Here is a 20,514-nt window from a genome sequence, read left to right on the forward strand (position 1 = left end):
AAATCAGCATGCATTAAAGAAGAACAAATGGAGGGAATGAGAGGTCTGCATGCAGTTTCAGGGCTGCGATCCCATCAAGATCACAGAGGGATAGATGATCGGATAGCACACACCTTCAGCAAAATTGCCTAGATGGTAACCAGCTAGGCATGGCTGATATACCAGATAGTTGTGCTGCCATTCAAACAGACCTGGAAAGACTGGAGAAATGAGACAACAGGAACCTCATGAAGTTCAACAAAGGAAAATATTGAAGGCCTGACCCAGGAGAGGAAAAACCCTATGCATTGGACAGGCTGGGGACCAACTGGCTGGAAAGTAGCTTTGCAAGAAAGATCCTACAGGCCCTGGTGGACACCAAGTTGAACATGACCCAGTGATGTGCCCTTGCAGCAGAGCAGACCAACAGCCTCCCAGGATACATTAGGAAGAGGACTGTCGGCAGGCTGAAGAAAGAGACCCTTCTCCTGTGCTCAGCACTGCTGTTAATAAATCTGGAGTGTTTGGACCTAGACATAGTGGAATGAGCCCAGTGCAGGGCCACAAAGATGTTTAAGGGCTTGAAGGATCTGTCAAGGAGAGACTGAGAGGGTTGGGACTATTCAGCCTGGAGAAGAGAAAGCTCAGGGATCTTATCCATGTGTATTAATACCTAGTGGGCAGGTGTAAAGAAGATTGAGCCAGAATTTTCCCAGTGGTACTAAGTGGCAGGAGAAGAAGTAACTGTCACCAACTGTAATACAAGAAATTTCATGTAAAAATAAGAAGAAAAGTTTACTGTAAGGGCAGATCAAACATTTCTAGAGCCTGTTTCCCAGAAAGGTTGTGGAGTCTCCATCCTTGGAGATATTAAAACCCCAAGTAATCCTGAGCAACATGCTGTAGCCGATCCTGATTGAAACATGGAGCTGGACTAGATGATCTCCAGAGGTCCCTGCTGACCCCAACTGTTCTATGTTTCTGTGATTCTCTGTGTTATTAAATTTGGTTAACAAGCAAACATAAGTGCAAAATACTTAAAAGAATTGATTGAAGATAGACCTATGCATTCATGCTGGAATACCATTGCTGTGCATGTTTGTTTTCATGAATTTAAGTAGTGGAAGTTCAGCAGTTCAGGAAAGTAATTTATTTTCACAGTGATGAAGCCACATTTCTGAACATTTTTAGTTGCTGAATTCCATTTATTTCAGGAAGAGTAAGATGCATAAATACCTCTGAAGGGAAAATTCCCAGGTGCTTAAATTTGAATTTGGCTTTTTCATTTCAGACCTCCAAATCAGACTAAATTGCCATGTAGTTTTGACTAACAGGAGCAAACAGAGCTGATACAGTAGTATGCAAATGAAGCTCAGGGAATCATAAATAAGTTCCCTAATTTTAGGTGTATTCCCTCAATGGTGCTGTGTTTATGGAAATGAAACTGCCACTGAAAGTCAAATTCATTTCTACATATCTTACTTTAGGTCTATTTTTAGTAATTGATGCATCTTCCCAGAACTCAGTCAACAATTATGAAAAATAAACCTGCATTTAAGTATTTAAGACCATGTTATGTCTGGGTAATTTTCTCCTCGAGTAATTTTTTTTCTAAATATAGAAATTATGAAGTCCCTTTAAATATTAAGATTATTTTTTTTAAGGAGTTTGAAATAATTTCAACATATTCCTTAGTTTAAGAATCCGAGAGGACCCATTGACTTCACTGGAATTACAGGTCTAAAATTATGGACACTATTAAGTGCTATTGTGTCTGTTTTTCTCTGCCTAGCAGAAACAATATAAATACACATGTACCTCTGGGTTACAAATAACTATATTTACTATACCTGAACAAAAATTCAGTCCTGGCTGTGTGCCCTGATTAGTTTTTAGTCAATTCTAAAGCAAAACACTTTGAATACTTGGAGAGATGATAAAATGTTTAAAAGAGTGCTGTTGTAGTTTTGTATAACATAAAATTTCTCCTGGCTATGTCTTGAATGAAGAGGGAAGGCAGACAGTGTTGGGATCCCCCACCATGTTCCATGAAGGGAAACTTCACTGCAGAACTATAAGATGAAATATCAAATTTGGCTCATTTAAAAAGATGTGTCATTCACCGATACTATATTTTATAAATGAAGTCAACGACAATCTGTATTTTGGAGAAGAAAAAATACACCTAACACACAGTTGTAAAAATAGCAACCTCTATTCAAAGCTAAAGATACAGTCTTTGTGCATAACAAAGCCAGTGGATTTTAATGATGCAATAAAGGCAATCTGGTGTATTGTTTAGAAATTAATTCTGCCTATGTAGATAATCTAAAGCTGAAACATGAGATACCTTTCCTTGTTTGAAGTGGTATTTGGGTCATAAGCTGTAATTACTTAATGCTAATTTGTTTATAACAGGTTTAATTTTTTTTTACTTGTATCATTTAATTAATGGAGTGTATATCAATTGTATTTTAATTTTCTTTCTTAGCTCAAAGTAATACCTCCATTTTCTTGAGTTTGGTACTAGCTCAAACAGCCCATCAAGAATCTGCCTCCCACACACTTCAGAATCTCCTTTCCTTGAGGAAATCCTCTTTCTGAAATTTCCTTTTCATTTCCTGTTTTCCAAAAAATACAGGACCAGACTCAGCATACTGACTGCCAGAACGTGGCCTGAGACAGAGACATGGCTATTCAGTACCTTGCAATTTCACAAGCACCAATTCTCGTATTAGAACTAATTCTGCTGGTTGCAGGGGATTAATCCAAATTTACACTAGAGTCAGAAACAATGGCTGGTTATGTGGGTTTTATGAGCATTTGCTATCCATTTTTTTTTTTCCTTTACAACTTGTTTAACATAATATCTGCAAAGCACTGCAGAACCACAGAAATGAGCAGGAACTCCTCCAGTTGCCAAAACTTCTGTTCTGGTAGATCTGAAGCTTGAACATCTCTTCCCCTACTACTTCTCCAGACCAGATGGGATGAGACATGGCCTAAGGGAGTACCAAAGCTCTCACCTCCCTTTTTAGGTTGCCTAAAGATGATCAGCCAACATGATAGGAGGCAGTAATTTACTGCCAGATAACGCAAAATTTGTTCCCTAGAAGGAAATTTTAAAAAGTCACTGAGCCTTCCATCTCTTGCTGTCTTCTGGTCCTTCTCCTATGTACCTACCTGGGAATGTCTGCTTATTCTGTTCAAAGACTGAATTTGAAGTGTTCAGCTTGAAAGGCCAAAACTACTGAAATCAAAGCAGAGACAAAGTTTTCAAAAGCACCTGCTTATACATGGCTTACTAAATCCCTATTGAAGCTAGGAAGTAGACTTGGCCTGATTTTCATATAAGAGCTGACAGAACTCTGCATTTCTGAAAAACAGGCTACACGTATTTAAGAATCTATATATAGACTACTGTTTTTGAAACCTTGGATGAGATTTTTCATTGCAGCTGTGGCAAACTTCAAATTTGGTGGGTCCTTTGATGAATTTTGGCTTGTAACTACCAGTCACTGAGAGAAAGGCAGGTTTTCATATGGCAGCAATGACTTGGCATTTCTCTTGCATTATGCCATATTGATTCAACCTATCTAATGAGAGGATCATGGCAGTCTAACAGAAAAGGCTTTCATTTGCCTTTCAGAGAAGCTTGATTGTGGCTGAATTTTCTTGTACACCTGGAAGGTTGTGTCCCTCCTCCCTTTTCCCTTTTCCTTCTAAGACCAGTGGTATTTCGTCTTTGTTTGTGTGATTTTTTGACTCTCGTAATGTTTTCCAAATTTTATTTTCCCTATGCACTGGAAGCAGCCTTGTGATTACTTTGTGAAGAGTTTGTTTCATTCCACTAGCCTGTGTTTTAGAGGAAAGCATTTGCTTGGTCTTAGACTTCTCTCACTTGCATCAGAAGAAAGACCCGGCTTCTACTTCTGCACCCCTGGCAAAGGTTTATGCATTTCCTTCAAGTTTCTCAGTCACTGGGCAAAATCTTACTGTTTATTTTGTTTGTTTTTCAGCTCTAGTGGACAGTATTGTGGCATGAAGCCATCACTAGTGTTTGGGGATTCAGGAGGAGCGAAACAAGACAGGGTTGTGAGTTTTGACTTACTCCCTTACAGGCAGGGATGTGCAGCCCTGCTGCTGCCTATCCCACTGAGCTGCCCCCTTTCCTCTGCAACTGTTGGACCCCTCACAGAGGTGGGGATGGAAAGCCTGCTTTCACCCCCCTCTCACCATCTATTCTCTCATAATTTTGAATCCCCACTTTCCCAAATGGGTCTTTTCACTATGTGTGAAAACCCAGTTCATTGGCTTTGTTGAAAGAGAAGTGCTGTGAACTAGGCAAAACATCGACCAAGATCTAAAAGCTGCTTTCACGGAAAGGGCTTTGTGTGCATTTTTCAGCCTGTAAAGTCAATTGATCCAGTAGTCTCAGAAGCCTTCTGATAAACTGAAGCTACTTCCCTTAACTTTACTACATGAACCTATTTTGCTCCTAGTCTCTGTTGTGTACTCTATCTTTCCACAAAATGGAGACATTTAAGAAGTAATGATGTTGGCTCATTACATTCTCAGCCTTTTATTCTTCAATTCTGGTGCTAGTAAATACCAAAATTTATACTCCTCCCACCAAACACTGCATGCCTTCAGGCTCTGGTATAGTTTATATGCACGTCACCTCTAAATCACAGTAAGTAGACCACATATTGCCTGTTAGGTGAAGTCTAACGAGCAGTGTTATTTTTAGAAGCAGAACTATATCCTTTGATTTCTATTGTATTTTTTTATTGCTGGAATAATTTTTGTTTGTCTTGTGCTCTGCAGCTGCATATCAAGCTGAGTGCTTTTGGGATTTGTTATTCTCTGCAACAAAGCCTAATATTCCTTCCTGGTCACTATGTGACTGCACCTGGATCATCTACTGCATTTCTAATGTCTGTAACAGATATTTCCTGTTTTGGGATTCTTTCCATTGTTCTCTGCTTTGAACTTCACTTGCCTTCTTTAGGCAAGATGTTTAAATGATTGAAGCCTTAAGACACCCATTCCTGCCTAGTGACCCATTACTTGCTCTTCCTTTACTGTATATAATGTACAAACGTGGAGTTTTTCAGAAATCTTATCTTGTGTGATGATAATCTACTTTTATATGCAATCTGCACCAGTGCCACCACTTTACTTTTAAACATACAATGAAAAGCCTTGGTGGATTCAACTAAATTATTTTACAATGCTTTCTTCTTGATTTAATTTAATTAATTAGCTACACATAAGTGTGATTATAAGTGCTTTGGAGTAATTGCTGTCTCTTCCTAAGTGTTTGTACAGAAGCTAAAACAATAAAGACGGTCCTATGAATAGTAATAAAATTAAGGAAGAAGGATCAACTGTGTATTTTAATGAAATTTGTATGATATATTTTTTATCTTTTCCCTTGACTATAAAATGTGTCAATACATTAATACAGTCAACATATACTGTTATATACAGCACAGTTATTTGAAACCTCAAACTGAAAAACTTAGTTTCTTTGTTCCCACAGCAAACAAGTGAAAGTAAAATTGAAAGTTGCTGAATATTTTGTATCTCACTTAATGTTAACTTAGTAAATAAGAATACATGTAACATTAGAGAAGGGGCCTGCAGTGAAGTGTTGAAATTCTGTTCAGGCTAGCGCTCGTTAGCTCATATCAAGGGTAAAAGAAGGGGAAAAAATGTGCCAGAAGGGTTGTGAAAAGAGAGTGTTTAGTTGATGAAAAAGTTGTAATTATAAAGAAAGACTATAGCTATATATAGATGTGATGAGTTGAAACCACAAAGAGAATTTAATGTTTTCTAGGTATAATCACGCAGGCTGAATTCTGACAGAGGTATGTGAGATATTAAGCAGATATAATGAATTATGAGTTGACTACTAAAATATTACATTTCTCCAAAAATGGAATTCTCCCTAGTGCAGAGATAAAAATGCTTTTAAGGGCCAGGATCTGAGTCACCCTTTTTCCCTTTCCCAACCCCCCACCCCCTGCAGCGGTCAGTGACTTAAGTGGGATTTACTTATGTGAGAAAAGATAAAAGTAGCAAGATCTAGTATTCTTAAAAATGCTCTATCCAGCTGACTTTGCCACACTTCACTTTATGAAACTTGACATAGCTGGGAAAAAATGAAAGAATGAGGTTGTGTTCATTCAGGCTAAGCATACCTAATAAAACATTCTGGCTGTTAAGTTCTTCACTTTTTGACTAGTTATACTAGTCCAATAGAGTGAAGTGAAATACACAGATAAATGATTGCACTGAAGATTTTTAAGACAGTGTTAAAGCCTGTTCACAGACCATTAAAAGGTTAAAAAAATATTCGCAACTGAATTTCTGTACACATACAATTACCAATGATTCTTTTAATTTCCATTGATGTATACAGAAATAAAAACTGCAGAGGTGGGGGGAGAAAACTATGAATGAAATTTGTTCTAGGTCCAGATATAGTGTCCAGATATAAAACTAAACAGAACTAATGAGTGATTAATACTTTTCATGTTGCCCTTTACAACTAGAACTGATACTGTCAACCTGTTTCAAGTTTCAAATACCCCTTCTTAGTAAAAACACAAATTCCATTTGCCTCCAGGAAACATAAATGTCTGTAATCGAACCGGTATTTTTGATAGCATAACCCATGAAATGTATATGTGCTTACGTGTAAATGGCGGTTACTGGTTTCACTGGGATCAATGAGCTTGTCATGAGCTTTGTGCTAAGCAATGTGGTTTGTGCCCAGCAGTATGCTTATCTTTGCCTGCCCTGGGGAGCAGCACCCATGAGATCACGGTGTTGTTTCATTAGGTCATTTTAATCACATGTAAACACATCACACTTAAAGATTTCAAACTTTTCCATGCTACCTCTTGGCACAGCATGAGGGATGCCCTCTTCTTCATTAAAGGCTGCGTGCCTATGTTTCAGATCTTGATTGCAGCACCTCTCTGATAGGCAATCTAAAAAACCAGCGCAGAGTACAGCATCTATATAGTTGTGTCCTGGAGTAATTTATATTCAAAATGAAGTGAATATAGGAGAGCAGAGGTCAGTGAAATGCTAGTAGAATTACAGGCCTTTGCAATTTTGCAGTTGAACCAAATAGTGACTTTCAGTGTATGTATTTTCATTCATGTCTATGTCTTATGCTCTGCAGGGCTGCAATCTCAGACAGACCCTTGCAAAGCAGTGCAGAGAGAGCACTGAGCAACACATTTGTCTGCACAGATTATTCCTTCTCACTCATGCAGATGATTGTCTTAAGTACACATAGATGGAATTCTTTTCCCCTCCAGCCTTCTGTCAGACTAGCACTGAGATTCAGCATCTAAGGTACTACATATTTAGTTATGTGTTAGAAAGAAGGAACCCCTCTTTATCACATCACATCACATGATGTATTTATGGCATAAAATAGCATCTGGGGAGTGTGTGCTTGCTAAATCAGATGCTGATTGCAGGTAACGCTAATCCACAAACACAGGAATTGCAAGCACCATTCTGCAGAAGAGTGAGATGGGATGCAGACATAATATATGAAACCTGACATGTTGATATTCCCCCATGTATTTGCCTAATAGCTGGTCTGTTTCTTTAGGCCTAAAGTTATAGTTTTATTTTGTTAGTATATGCACATGTTTCAGATAGAAGGGAAGCATGAAGCCATTGGCTTGCAGAGTCTAATTGCTCCCTGGTACACCAAGAGCAGAGGGAACATGAATGTAAATGACTTAGTCATGAAACAGCTAAGGCAGGAATCAGATGCTCCAGCTCACTGCAGAGACAAATGCTTCTGACAGCATTTAGCTGGTGCAGACCATCAGTTCTCAAAGACCAGGATTTTCACAACAGAATTGAACCAGCTGAAGCATTGGCTAAGGACATTTTTCCAAGTACACCTTGAATATACAGCCCATGTGACATAACTAACAGTACCGATAGTGTTTGCAGGCACTGCACTGTAAACAAGTTCCAACACTGTAAAGCGTGAAATGTATGTGTCAAGTTTATTATGCTTCCCTTGCCTCGAGCTGATTAGTGCAAATTAATATTTCACACTAATCAGCATGAGCAGTTAGCACACAATTTGGATTTACGGAATTCAGCTGATTGCATTAAAAATGTATTTAGGCTATTTTTGCATTGTGCAAATAGAGCAAAAATATCTGAACTGCTTCCAGTAAGGTTTTCTTTTCTATTAGTTCTAATGTTAATGTCACCCTTCATATAGAAATATCCTGTTGACATTGTAGTGGCTTCATGGATATCCAATACTTATAAAATCTGTAGTCCGTACTGAATGAAAAAGTAATGGTTAACATTTTTTTAATAGGTAATGACCAGTCAAATTTTAAGTAATTAAAAATTTATTTTAAACACACTTTATAAACATACATGCAAGCAAGTAATAGGTAGTCTGAAATTTGATCCTGAAACTAAAAAACCTCACTTAGGCTAAATAGTTATTCTGGATATTATGAATATAAAACAGTATTTTCATTTAGCTGGATCAAACAAGGCATCAGTTTCCTGCTGTGAAGAAGAAACAAGAATGACCGCTTGCCACACTAAAGACTAAATGTAAAACTCACCTGCTTACTCAGGCTTTCCCAAAACAGCACACTTACTCTTACAGATCCTTTCAAAAATCAAAGCCTCATGCAGATGTTTCCATCAATTTTTGGGAACATGTAAGCCAGTATCATTTCTGGGAAAGTTACTAAGGAAGTGCTCACTGACTTCTGTGGAAGCTGGCTCAGGTGCAGCATTTTCAAAACTTAATTTATCTCATAGCTCTTGCAGTTGTCTAGAAAAATCTTTGCAACATTGATCTCAAACACCAATTGGATGGCACAGGAACTGTTAGATCAATTTTTTAGATACAGTATTGGATTTCCAACAAGAAGACATCTAAGTACTTCGCACTAATTAAAAACACACACATGCATAAATTTGTCCAAATTAGGAATTAACTTTTGCTGATTAAACTCAACATTTATTTGGAGCAGTCTCCCATCATGGCTATGGCAAATGATGGCACAGCAAGAGGATATATTGCCTTCTGTAGAAGGTCTGGCCAGCAGTGACACTATGTTTTACCCAGTACCAGACTCCAGAGCTGTTTTTTCCTTCACTGACATCCATCTGAACTTCTTGAGACCATTGGAGTACCTCTGGATTCAGAGTGACATAACCAAGAACAGAATTTAAATCTCAGCTGATGTAGTGACACACATATATCACCCAATGTTTAGTATGGAACTTCTGAGTTTGGGCATGTTTCCGAGATATCCTCAGGAGATAAAGACCTCTGAGATTTCTCTAAGGGCAGCATCTCTGTACGCCATAACAATGTACTGTGTAGGGTGTTTCTAAACCTTTCTTCTTTGATTTGGCTTTAGGTTATGAGAGCCAGTTCTTAATATCTTCTTGCTGAAGTGCAAAAACCTCAAGACAATAAGTGGAGGATTATACAAAAGAATTACTGTAGCTTGCTTTCTTCAGACAAATAAAGATGCCTGTATTGGGCTTGTTGGATGCCAACCCAGAATTCTGCAAGGCTCCTCCCCTAACGTGGACAGCCGCTGTATATTGTGAAATGGCCCTGAGCTGTCTATGTCTCACTATGAGGTTTTCTTTGAACCACAAAAATCAAATAAAAATATTTCATTACCTAATAGTTATTCATAGTGCACATTCAACCATTATCATTTAAATGAGGTCTCTTCGATTTTCGTATTTGCTGATCCTAATGCACCATTGCTGTTCCCTCTGATTTGCTTAGTAATACATATAGAAAATTATGTAATTAGGCTTGTCAGCACAAAGAACTTGTAATGTTCTTACACATACTATAAATGCTGCCCATTTGTCAACGAATGACAACTCTAATAAGAGAAGTGCTCACATCATATGGAATGTCCACATACTCCTTTGATAAACACTGGTTGAAAAATTTACTGCCCCAGCAAGATCTTTTGGGACTTTAGCATGAAGAGGAGAAAAGTTCAGTCATAACTGAAAACATATGTCCAGAAGAAAGAACCCAGCTCTCCACACTGTCAAGTCTTATTGCTGATTTAAATTTAGGCAAGCACGTACAGTGAAGTATGTTAAACCTGGAAACTTGACCTCATACACAGCCAGCAAACCCAACTAGAACTGCTTGAATTGAAGCTGTGATAGGGTGCTGTGTCTTCTCTGGATCCAAGCCAAATTAATATTTGTGCTTTTTTGGACTGCTGACTCTATGCAGCTCTCATGCTTCTTTGAAACACTTCTATGTTTGATGTGTGCATGGCAGTGGAAAAAAGGCAAGGTGCCTTCAGGTATGAACTGCTGTGGAGAACTTTTGATTCATGTTTTGGCTGAAGTTTCCTATTTCATATCTTGACATGCTGATGCAGATAGTCACAAGCTAAGCTGTGGTTAAAACGGCAGGCTTGCTGAATGTCATCCTGTGCTTCCTATTTAGAAAATCAGAGTTCAAGCTTTCAGCAGAGACGTTCAGCAGTTAGGTAGCCAACTTGTCCTGGTTTTCCTAGGAATGCAACACCCACCTCCCTTTGGTGCCTTGAAAACCTTGGCATAGTTTATTCATCTTTAAGTTGTTTATTGAATTCTTTGTTAGATCAGGGTAAGAATAATTGACAAAAGAAGAATGTGAACTATGAGATTCATCTGTTTCCAAAGTGGAGGAAAATGACAGCAGCAAACTATAAGCGTTAATGAGAAGACAATGAATGATTGATTAATTAGTAAATAACAGCATGGTTGATGACCAGTTAACAAGATAATAGAGTAGAAATATACGTACAAAAAAGAAGTGTCCATCGTATTTAACTTTAGCATAGTTAGAGTAAAAAAGGTTAAATTGTATTGATTTATGATCTATCTATTTATTTATTTATTTTACAAATGGATGGAAGAATTTCAAAACCAATAAAATTCCTTATCTTTCCCTGCATTGTGTTGGTAGCTCATCTCAAGTGTTGGAATCCTTGGGTTATCCTTCAGACAACTATTCGAGAATTTTCTGGTTTTAAACATACAATAATACCATGTCCTTTGGACATAGTGAAAGCTGCACTGCGCTGTAAAACTCATTCTGTATTTATCCATACCCATGTAATTGAATAAGTAAAAAGAAAACATTGTGGAGCCCTCAGGGTCTCTTCACGGCTGTGGATGCAGGTGGACCCAGCTGGTTACTGCCAAAAAGGGCACAGGAATCTTTAAATAAAGTCACTCTGATTGTGGTTGTGCCAGTGATGTTGATCAGGATGGTGACCCAGAATAAATGTGATCACTCCTAGAGCTAAAATCCTAACCTGCATCCTTTGTTCATCCATTTGAACAGGATCCTGAAAGGTCAAGGTGACCAATACATATATCACATTTATGACAAACAGGGGTATATTCAGTTCTCTTCCAAGTACATTTGCTGCAAATACGAGTCTTACTCCTTTTCAAATCCAAACAAGGATGTCATTTTTGTGCTTAGTCTTCTGAGCATTGTGAGAAATAATTTAAAAGCAGATGTATTTAATGGACAGGTGTTCATTTCTGTGTGTAAAATCTGAGTGGAAAAATAGGTAAATATGTGGCAGCTCTTAATAGGTATCCTATTAATGTATGTAGAAAACATGAATCACACATATAAAGCCCCAGTTTGAAGGCTTATGACTGATGTGCTCAGGTCAGGATTACTAGCCTAATGTCAGAAGGTTTATACTTTCAAAGGCTTTGACAGGAAAAGAAACAGATCGCTAAACAGAGATACCAAAAAGCACTTTGCATCCCAACTATATCCATTTCTCATAGCAAGCAAGTTACAAGCAACCTATAGAATACACCCAAGCAATACCAAATCTATGGCTTATGATTTATTCAGCACTTCCTGAAAATCAGAAGCCTTGGAGAGATCTCTAAATGAACTCAGTATGCTGGGACTGCCAAAATCACTAAACAATCAAAAAATAATGACCAAATTGAACAATTAAGGAACAACTAATACAGCTGGAGAAAATCAGTTTGATCAAGAATATTTATTGAGAGAAAAAATTAAAATTATTAGTAAGTGTGCAGGTAATTTTCAGTCATTAGAATTACCTCTATACCAAGAAAGTTAGAGAATCATAGAATGGTTTGTGTTGGAAGGGACCTCAAAGATCACCTAGTTCCAACCCCCCTGACATGGGCAGGGACACCTGCCACTACACCAGGCTGCTCAAAGCTCCATCCAGCCTGGCCTTGAGCACTGCCAGGGATGGGGCATCCACAGCTTCTCTGGGCAACCTGTGCCAGTGCCTTACCATCTTCATAGTGAAGAATTTCTTCCTTACACCTAATCTAAATCTACCTTCTCTTAGTTTAAAGTCATTACTCCTTGTCCTGTCACTACATGCCCTTGTAAAAAGAGAAATGTGAGCATAAATAATGTATTATGATTAATTGTATGGTATTTGAAGACTTTTCTGTAGTAAAGCATCATATTCTGGAAGCAAGTAATCCGAGTTAATTTGTGCTTGAAAAGTATGTTTAGCTCTCCTATTTATAGGGAACACATGGAAACTGATGAAAACCTGTCTCAGCTGTGCTCCAAAGAGAGAGAAATGTTTGTAAACTATGATATTGGAAAATTTCCATCTTGACTTTTGAACTCTTGGTATAATATTTTGCTAGTTAGTTACTATGGTGATAGTGCCCAAAGCATCAGCAGCTGCAGCATCAAAAAAAAACTCCTGTGAAACACAGTATTACCTAAAAGGAACAGATAAGTTTGTATAAAGGAAATATTTATTTTTTGATTATATATCTATCAATTGTCTCATTGTTATAGTATCATTCTTGTTAGTGTTAATTATCTCAGCTAAATTCAGCTACCTACAAGTTAATACATAGGTAGCAAAGTTAGAGAGGAAAACTGTTCACCTCACCTATTTTTCAGATGTTTCTTTGGGTGACATGAATAATTTTCTGGAAACACGACTCTCTCCCCCACTTCCCTTCCAATAATTATAGTGAGAACTCATATAACCTTTTTAGATAGCTGAAATGGGTAAAAGGATTTGAACATAGGTCACTTGCTGTAGGCTTATAGATATTTTTTACCAAAAGACTTGCTGGAGTTAACAACCATAGATTATAAAAATTGCTGTAAATATGATGATACTGTTACAGTTTATATAACATTATGTAGTAACTGTATATAGTCATACACATACTCTTTTTCTAAAGAAATAGTGCATAAATTGCATAATGTAGGTTTATGACCATGTGTGTGCAGTAGTTATAGTTTACTATCCATTACATATTATCACTGTAAAATCAGTTCCAAGAAGTAATTTGAATTACAGGTTTTTCTCCTCCTCTTTCTCATTTTACTGCTCTTATTTTACTTGTATGACAAATCTGTCTCTCTGGATTTCAGTAGCATTGGTTATGACTAAGAGGATGCATGAAGGAAAAGCATGATCACCTTTCTGCTTATTAGTACAGAGTATTTAACAATAGTTCAATGTAAAAAAAATAATTAAACCAAACAGAATATGTATCTATGTACAAAAAATATTTTTGTGATAATAGAATTGTATTTTGAGCTCACATTTTTTCTATTTTCTCTACTTATTATGTACAAAGCATTTTTTATAAAAAGGGGTTGTGAAAAAGGGTGAGGTGAGGATAAAAATGTACTTAGAATGATTTCATACATCAGTTAGCTAGTTCTGTGTAGTGAGCAGAAGACATAGCCTCATAGCAGTAGGAAAGACCTAGTATTTAATATATTTAAGGTAGTAAAAGTAAAAAGGAAAGGAAAAAGGTGTGAAGATACCTGCTTGTTGAAAATAGCTTTAGAATAGTGTTATTAAGCACATAATGCTCTGGCTCTATTATTTGATGCCCTGAGAACTGCTCCCACTCTTTTTAATCACTGCAGTGCTCAGCATCTCTGACACTGTCCATTGGTAGTCTAACTGCAGACCTTCTGAAATCAGCTGAAGGAGTAAAGGCACAGACCTTGATTGTCATGAGAGATCTGGTACTCAATTCTGAAAGTACCTGAAACCCCCACTGATATCTGAAAACTGTCAGAATAGTATGCCCCTGAAAAAATACAGATCAAGCACAGTGAAAAGATTGTCTTCTGATTTTTTACGAGAATAACCTCAGCCTAGAGAATAAAGATTTTTTTTTTAATATGAAAACAGAAAATTTTTCTTACATTTGCCAAGTAAATGTGATTTTCTTAAAGGATTTCTCATGCTGTGGAGGGGATTCTTCAGTCCAGACATAGACTCTTACAGTGGAAATGTCCATACCTGAGCTAGTTACATTAGCTTCCTTCTTTGTGACTGAGAAAAAACCCAGGTACATTTATGGCATGATAAAAGTTAGTTAGATGTCTGTATTGTCAGATGACTCATGCCCTGAAATGCTTTTCACTCACCAACTATGGTAAGAGAGCTCCCAATAAGACTGGCGAAATACTGATGCCTAAGGTTAGTTTAGGTGAATCCCAAGAGTGAAGAATCTTGACTTTTTTCTGTCAGGAACCTCATGCCTTCATGCTCTATTTCCTATTGTTTTACTTTCCCTAAACTACTTGTTTCTCTTTCAAGCCAATTCTGAAGAGGAAAGGGTGGAAGGTGCAATGATTTCATCCACAAACAACTTATCTGTTAGGAAACAGCAGTACAAGGCAGAGGTGACTGAAGCAACGGGCTACTCATTTTAGATAGCTGCAACAATCTGTCCATGAACACTTTTTAACACAATGGATACTAAGATAAGCCTGAATATAGCCTATCAGAAATTCAGGTATTTCGTTCCAGTTCAGCTATTCATCCCACTTTGAGACAAGAGTTGTCTTGTGGAAGCATCTGTGTCTCTTTCCCAAGGGTGCAGGTTGAGCCAAGGCTTTGGGTCTCACCAGCTTGTGACTGCTGAGGTGAGCCTTTCAGTCAGTCCCTTTAGGCCAGTAAAGAGATGGAGATACCAACTCCAAGTAGAATTTGTTCTCCCTGTCCACAGGACCCAAGGAAAGTCAGGACATGAGGAAAGAGGGCTCTGCCTCTTCTCAGGTGCTGGTGGCACAGAAGACAAGCAAGCCACTATGCTCTTCTCCTTGCTTTAAAGTGTGGAGGGTCTTGGTGGAATTCCTTGTCACTTACCTGACATACCACCTACTTCACTCTGATTTCCTTCTAGGAAATGGTAAAAAGTAGTAGCTAGAAGAAAGAATATGGATGATTATTTTTTTCCCTGATTCTGTCAACGTCTATGGGGATTCTTGGACTATGGACCCTTGAAGAATTCTTTATTGTTCTATAACATAGAAGAACTGGATCTTGTCACTCTCCATTGAAGAAATGAGGTCCAGGAAATTTAAAATACATTTTAGACCTTCAGAATGCTTAGTTGCAAAAGAATAGATGATTCAACCCTAAAGCTTTGTCAGCAGTCTAGGGTTAGTGAGTTATTAATTATTCTGTTTTATTTCATACTTCTATTTCACTACTTTTTAGATATGTTCTTCAAATATTATGGTGATACAATAGTCTGGCAAAGATATGTACAAAAAAAAAGTTTACAAATATTTTTAAGCAAGTGATATACAATGCTGGTGAAAAAGCTATGACTGAAAAGTTATACATGAATCTGGAAACCCAACTTAGATAGAGTAATATGTGATATGATGCAACATCAGAGCCCAGTACAAAACAACAAGAACATGTTATTTTGATTTCTAAATCTTAGTAGAAGATTCTCCTGGATATTACTTAGTTGCACAGCAAATATCTTCAATCGTGAAAAAGGCCATGAAAACTGTCATAATAAATCAACTTCTTTTATTTTATTTTTTTTTTTTTTTTAAGAAAAGCAGGCTTTATTCACACAGTAATGTTTTTTTCCTCTAGCATTTTTGCTGGTGTGGAAATGAGGCAGTACCAATGCCCACAGAAGTAATTGAGAGATTTTCCAGGCAAGTCGCATTTGCAGGGACGAGGTATCTAACTCAGTGTTCATTTTTATGGACTCAATTACCATTTACAACCTGGCCCTAAGCTCATCAGATGAAAGTTCTGCTGAAGTGAAAACTTGTACTTCTTCTCAGTGGGTGCAGGATGTGATCCATATAAGTAATAAACCTGTGTTTTACAGGCATAAGCTATAGTGCTCTATAGAAATATCCATGAAGAAAAGTCATTATGTATGAGGATTCCTTTTATTTCAGCATGTCTAAAGGAACACATATGCTGCCTTATTCATTCTTAGCAGCAAGGTCATTCCCCACAGGACATGGAACAAAAAAAAATTGATCTGAAAACAGCTCTTATAGCAGTTACTAAATATCTAGCCTTGAAAATCACTTCTAAAAGCAGAGGATATATTGTGTTATTGTATATTGAATTTTCATCTTTCACTACCAGAGTCAATATTTCCACTACTCTCAGTCAAAGAATTGCACTAAGTCCAGCTGTGTACATTCAATAGCATAAAAGATACTCAGGTGTTACCAGATCTATTATCTGTATTTGAGCCTTTGTCTAGGAAAAAAAAAAACAAACCATAGGGCAAAAACCTTTCTCAGTTAATTAGGAAATGTGATCTAGAGGGTTTACAGATTTAAGTGTTTCAAATGCATTTTAGAATAGAATCAGCCATCTACCAAGAGACTGCAAAGCTGGGCTGAGAGCACAGTCTGCCCACCCAGTAACCCTTGCCACAGCTGGGTGAAGATTTGCTTGACTGTTGAACAAGAGTAAAGGAATAGGCAAGAATTAAACTACAGTGGGTATTGATAGGGTGAGGAACTTAAATGTGATGCAGAAAGCAAATGGAATTGACTGTAAAGGAGAATATAGAAAAATATTTACATAAAATGTGGGGATAGAAGAGGAGTGGGAGAAAGCAGATCCTTCCTGAGTGTCAGAGGAACAAGCACATAAACCGAAGCAGATTTAGCCACTGTCTGTGTGTGTGTGCATGTGTGTGACAGGAGGAGTTTTCACTCTTCTAGGGAAAAAATGTCTGAAATTCTGTGGGAAATGTTCCATAGCCACAACCACAAAATGCTTTCATTTTCTGTTTAGAGGCAGCAAGAATCCAAGATCTAGAGAGGGAAAAAGGTGTCCTAGGAGGTTTCAGTTTGTGCTTTATGCTTCCTGCATTCCTTGTAGCAATGGATTCTGCCTTGTAATCTGTCTGAACCACATGTTTCTTTTGTTGGTCCTTTCTCCACAAAAAGTAGTAAAATACTCTCTTTAAAGAATAGATTAATTTTTCAGACCATTCTGGCAACTAATTTATTTTATTTTGTTTATTTAAAAGTTGTTAGTTTGGAGCATTTTGAAAAAAAACCCACCAAAATAATAAACAAACCAAAACATTTTCCATGAAAGGGAAAAAATTAAACAAATCATTCCTATTCTTTCAACATTTCGAACATCAGGCACACCAGCAAGACAAAGAAGCCTTCGTCAGCAAATTGGCTTGGTTTGTGAGCACTGGCCCTGACCCTAGTTGCACGAGCTGATGCAGCCATGTGAAGAATTTATCCTTTTCCAAGGGAAGTATGGGTGACGTTCTGCTATCCCTTGTGACTTTACTGCAGTCTCCTGGAATTTTATTTTTCTGTTTATTAATCTAGCAATGGCAATGAGGGAAATGTCAGAATCTGCTCTTTTTCTTTTTTGTTTTCTTTCTTTCTTTTCTTTTCTCTTTATAGCAGTTTCCAGACTTAATGACACTTGAAAAAATCTGGAAGCAGTGAAATGGCAAGGAAGAATCAGAATGCAAAGAAGTCCAAAACTTATTACATATAAATCTTTTAATTTTTATGCCAATCTTCTGATACTGGGGTTCTCGTTTTAGAATGCATTGGATTACCAAGAAGAATTATTCCTCTCTGTTTAACTTTAATAACTGGGGAATATTAAAATGTTATTACAGTTCAGTTTCCAACAATATATTTGATTGAAAGCAATAGGTGAGGCACTGAAACCAGAATCCATTTCATGTGGGAGCAGGGTGCACTTTTGCTCACTCTGTGCTTGACTGCATTCTCCCTTTCATAACATGGAAATCATAGCATGGACTGGCGGCAAAACCTGAGCTCTCCAGCACCTTATCTCATACCCACAGTCTGAAAGGTACAAGAGCTGCCACTGGTCCTTCCCTTTTCTTCCCAGGGCGACTGCCCTAGCACATGTTTGCTACAGGAAACCTTGCCTCCCTGCCTGCAAACAAGTATGAGGCCATTACGCGCAGTAAGGGTTAAACCCAAAGCCCTGTTGTACCAGGTGTGTTGAGCATGGTCCCGTCCTCTCCCATGTCCAGGCATGGGGAGCCCCAGGTTGTGTGTGGTGGTGCTGCTGTGTCTGCACCACAAAACCCTGCTTCCAGCTCCTTGGTCTCTCGTCGCAGGTGTGCTCTGACCCAGCCCAGTTATTGTCAAATTTCACTGCAAAAGGATGAACCTAAAGAACAAGTTTCACTCTTAGCTGTGTTTCTAGATGTGGAGCATTTTTAAAGGACATGAATTTCCAAAGTGCCAAATTCAGTTTGAAAGCTAGTGTGGTATAGAGACTGACATGTAAAGGTCTTTGGGTACATAAAGACATAGGGAAACAACTATTTCAGATCCAGAACTAGTCATGTGTCTAAATCCTATGGAAAGCAAAGTGAACTAGGTACTCAGGCATTTCTGAAATATTCTACTTCTTCTTCAGGACTCTACCATCATTATTGTTTTCTATAGCACCTTTGGGAAATAAGTAAATACTTGTGCCATTCCTCCCCCCAGTTTCATCTAAATAAGCAAATAATTACTTAATTGTAGGTTGTTATTTGTGTTGCATTATTGACTAGAGGCCAATTGCATTGTACAAAATATAATAATTATCTCTGTCTATAGATTAAAAGTGAAGGATTTTTAAAAAAATCATTATTTTTTTAACCGTAGCATAAAGAGAGCTGTACCAGGTCAGGCAGTGGCCAGAGGAATATTTAACTCTGTAAAGTCAAAGACAGTAATTTCCTGTCTGGTGGATTGAGTGACTGGAGTGCATATCACTGTGTGCATGAACATATTTCTGGTTTACAGCAGATGGCAGGAGATAAAATGTAAATATGTTTAAATCACTAGGAGTTCTCCCCCACAATCATTATGTTATTATATTTCCAGTCTTTCGAAAAACAGTTTACCTTTCATCAGCTCCTGTTAACTAACAACCTACTTCACATCATCATGCAAATATGAGAAAAGAAGACAGCTGCTTGAGTCACAAAAGATAAATATCTCCTGAAACAGCTATTGTTTTGAGTTCCTGAGTCTACTAAATAGATATTTTCAATGCAAATAAATGATGTAACCCAAAGTGAATCCAACAATACACTGGCAAAGTAACTTGTATGGTTTTCACAGGAGAATATTCAATCTGTGCAAACAGACTACCATCTGTAAACAGCAACATAAATGGGAAGTGTACATCTGATGTGCCTGCTCACCAGATCCAATCCTTCAGCATGCTGTGTACTCTTATCTTCTTTTGTTCGCCCTATAGGAAGACATTTTCAAAGCATATAGTTTCATAATGAGACTTAGGAGCCTATGATCATTTCCAAATGGGACAGGCTATTAAGGTCACCTACGTATTTTAATGGAATCAAGACCCTAGACTCCCTTTAAAAAAAATAATCTGTTAAATTCACTGCCAAATTCAGAGCATTAGTCAAAAGTAAATGAATCCACTTTTTGAATTAAAAATAACACTGCTATTTTATTGAGCAGGACATTTTTTAAAAGAGAAATCTTAAACAACCACTGTTATTGTAAACTTTCAAGACATAAAAAAACACTTGTAAAAATTCTTTTGGTTTACAAGGAGCTTCCATTACACGAAACCGATAAAAAATGGATTAAAAGTTAAACATTTATCACCCAAGGAACTGTTGAATAGACTTTGCTCTGAATAACACCTGTAACAATAAACCCCAGACCCCTGAAATTCGAATTTTTCTGTTGTGCTTGCTTAGTTACTGTGTACACTAAGTTTTTAGTCTCTGATGGGGTAATGGTGCAGTTGCAGAAAATATTCCCTCCTTAAGGATTTGCATATATAATTCCTGGAGGGGAACATTGCCCTCGACATGCACACACAACTGCCATTACCATTAATGGAAGTTATGGGTTCCATTCAAATGCAGAGTACACCTTTGAGTATGCCACTAAATCAACAAAAAACTATATTACAATAATGCTAGAGGTAGGACTTAATCTACCAGAGCAAAATATTTAAAGAGTGAGCATAATTTCAGCCTTACCATCTCTATTAATGAGGATATTATCTTCTGTAAAGGGACTCAGACTACTCTTTATACATCTAAGTTATAGAACTAAAGCACAGTGAAATGAAATGATGGTGCTATTGAGTGTAGTAAGGCTGTTTCCATTTTACTTTTGTCTTTACTTGCTGATGTAGACTGCAT

This window comes from Falco punctatus (genome assembly GCF_963210335.1).
Source record: "Falco punctatus genome assembly, chromosome: 4".
NCBI lineage: Eukaryota > Metazoa > Chordata > Aves > Falconiformes > Falconidae > Falco > Falco punctatus.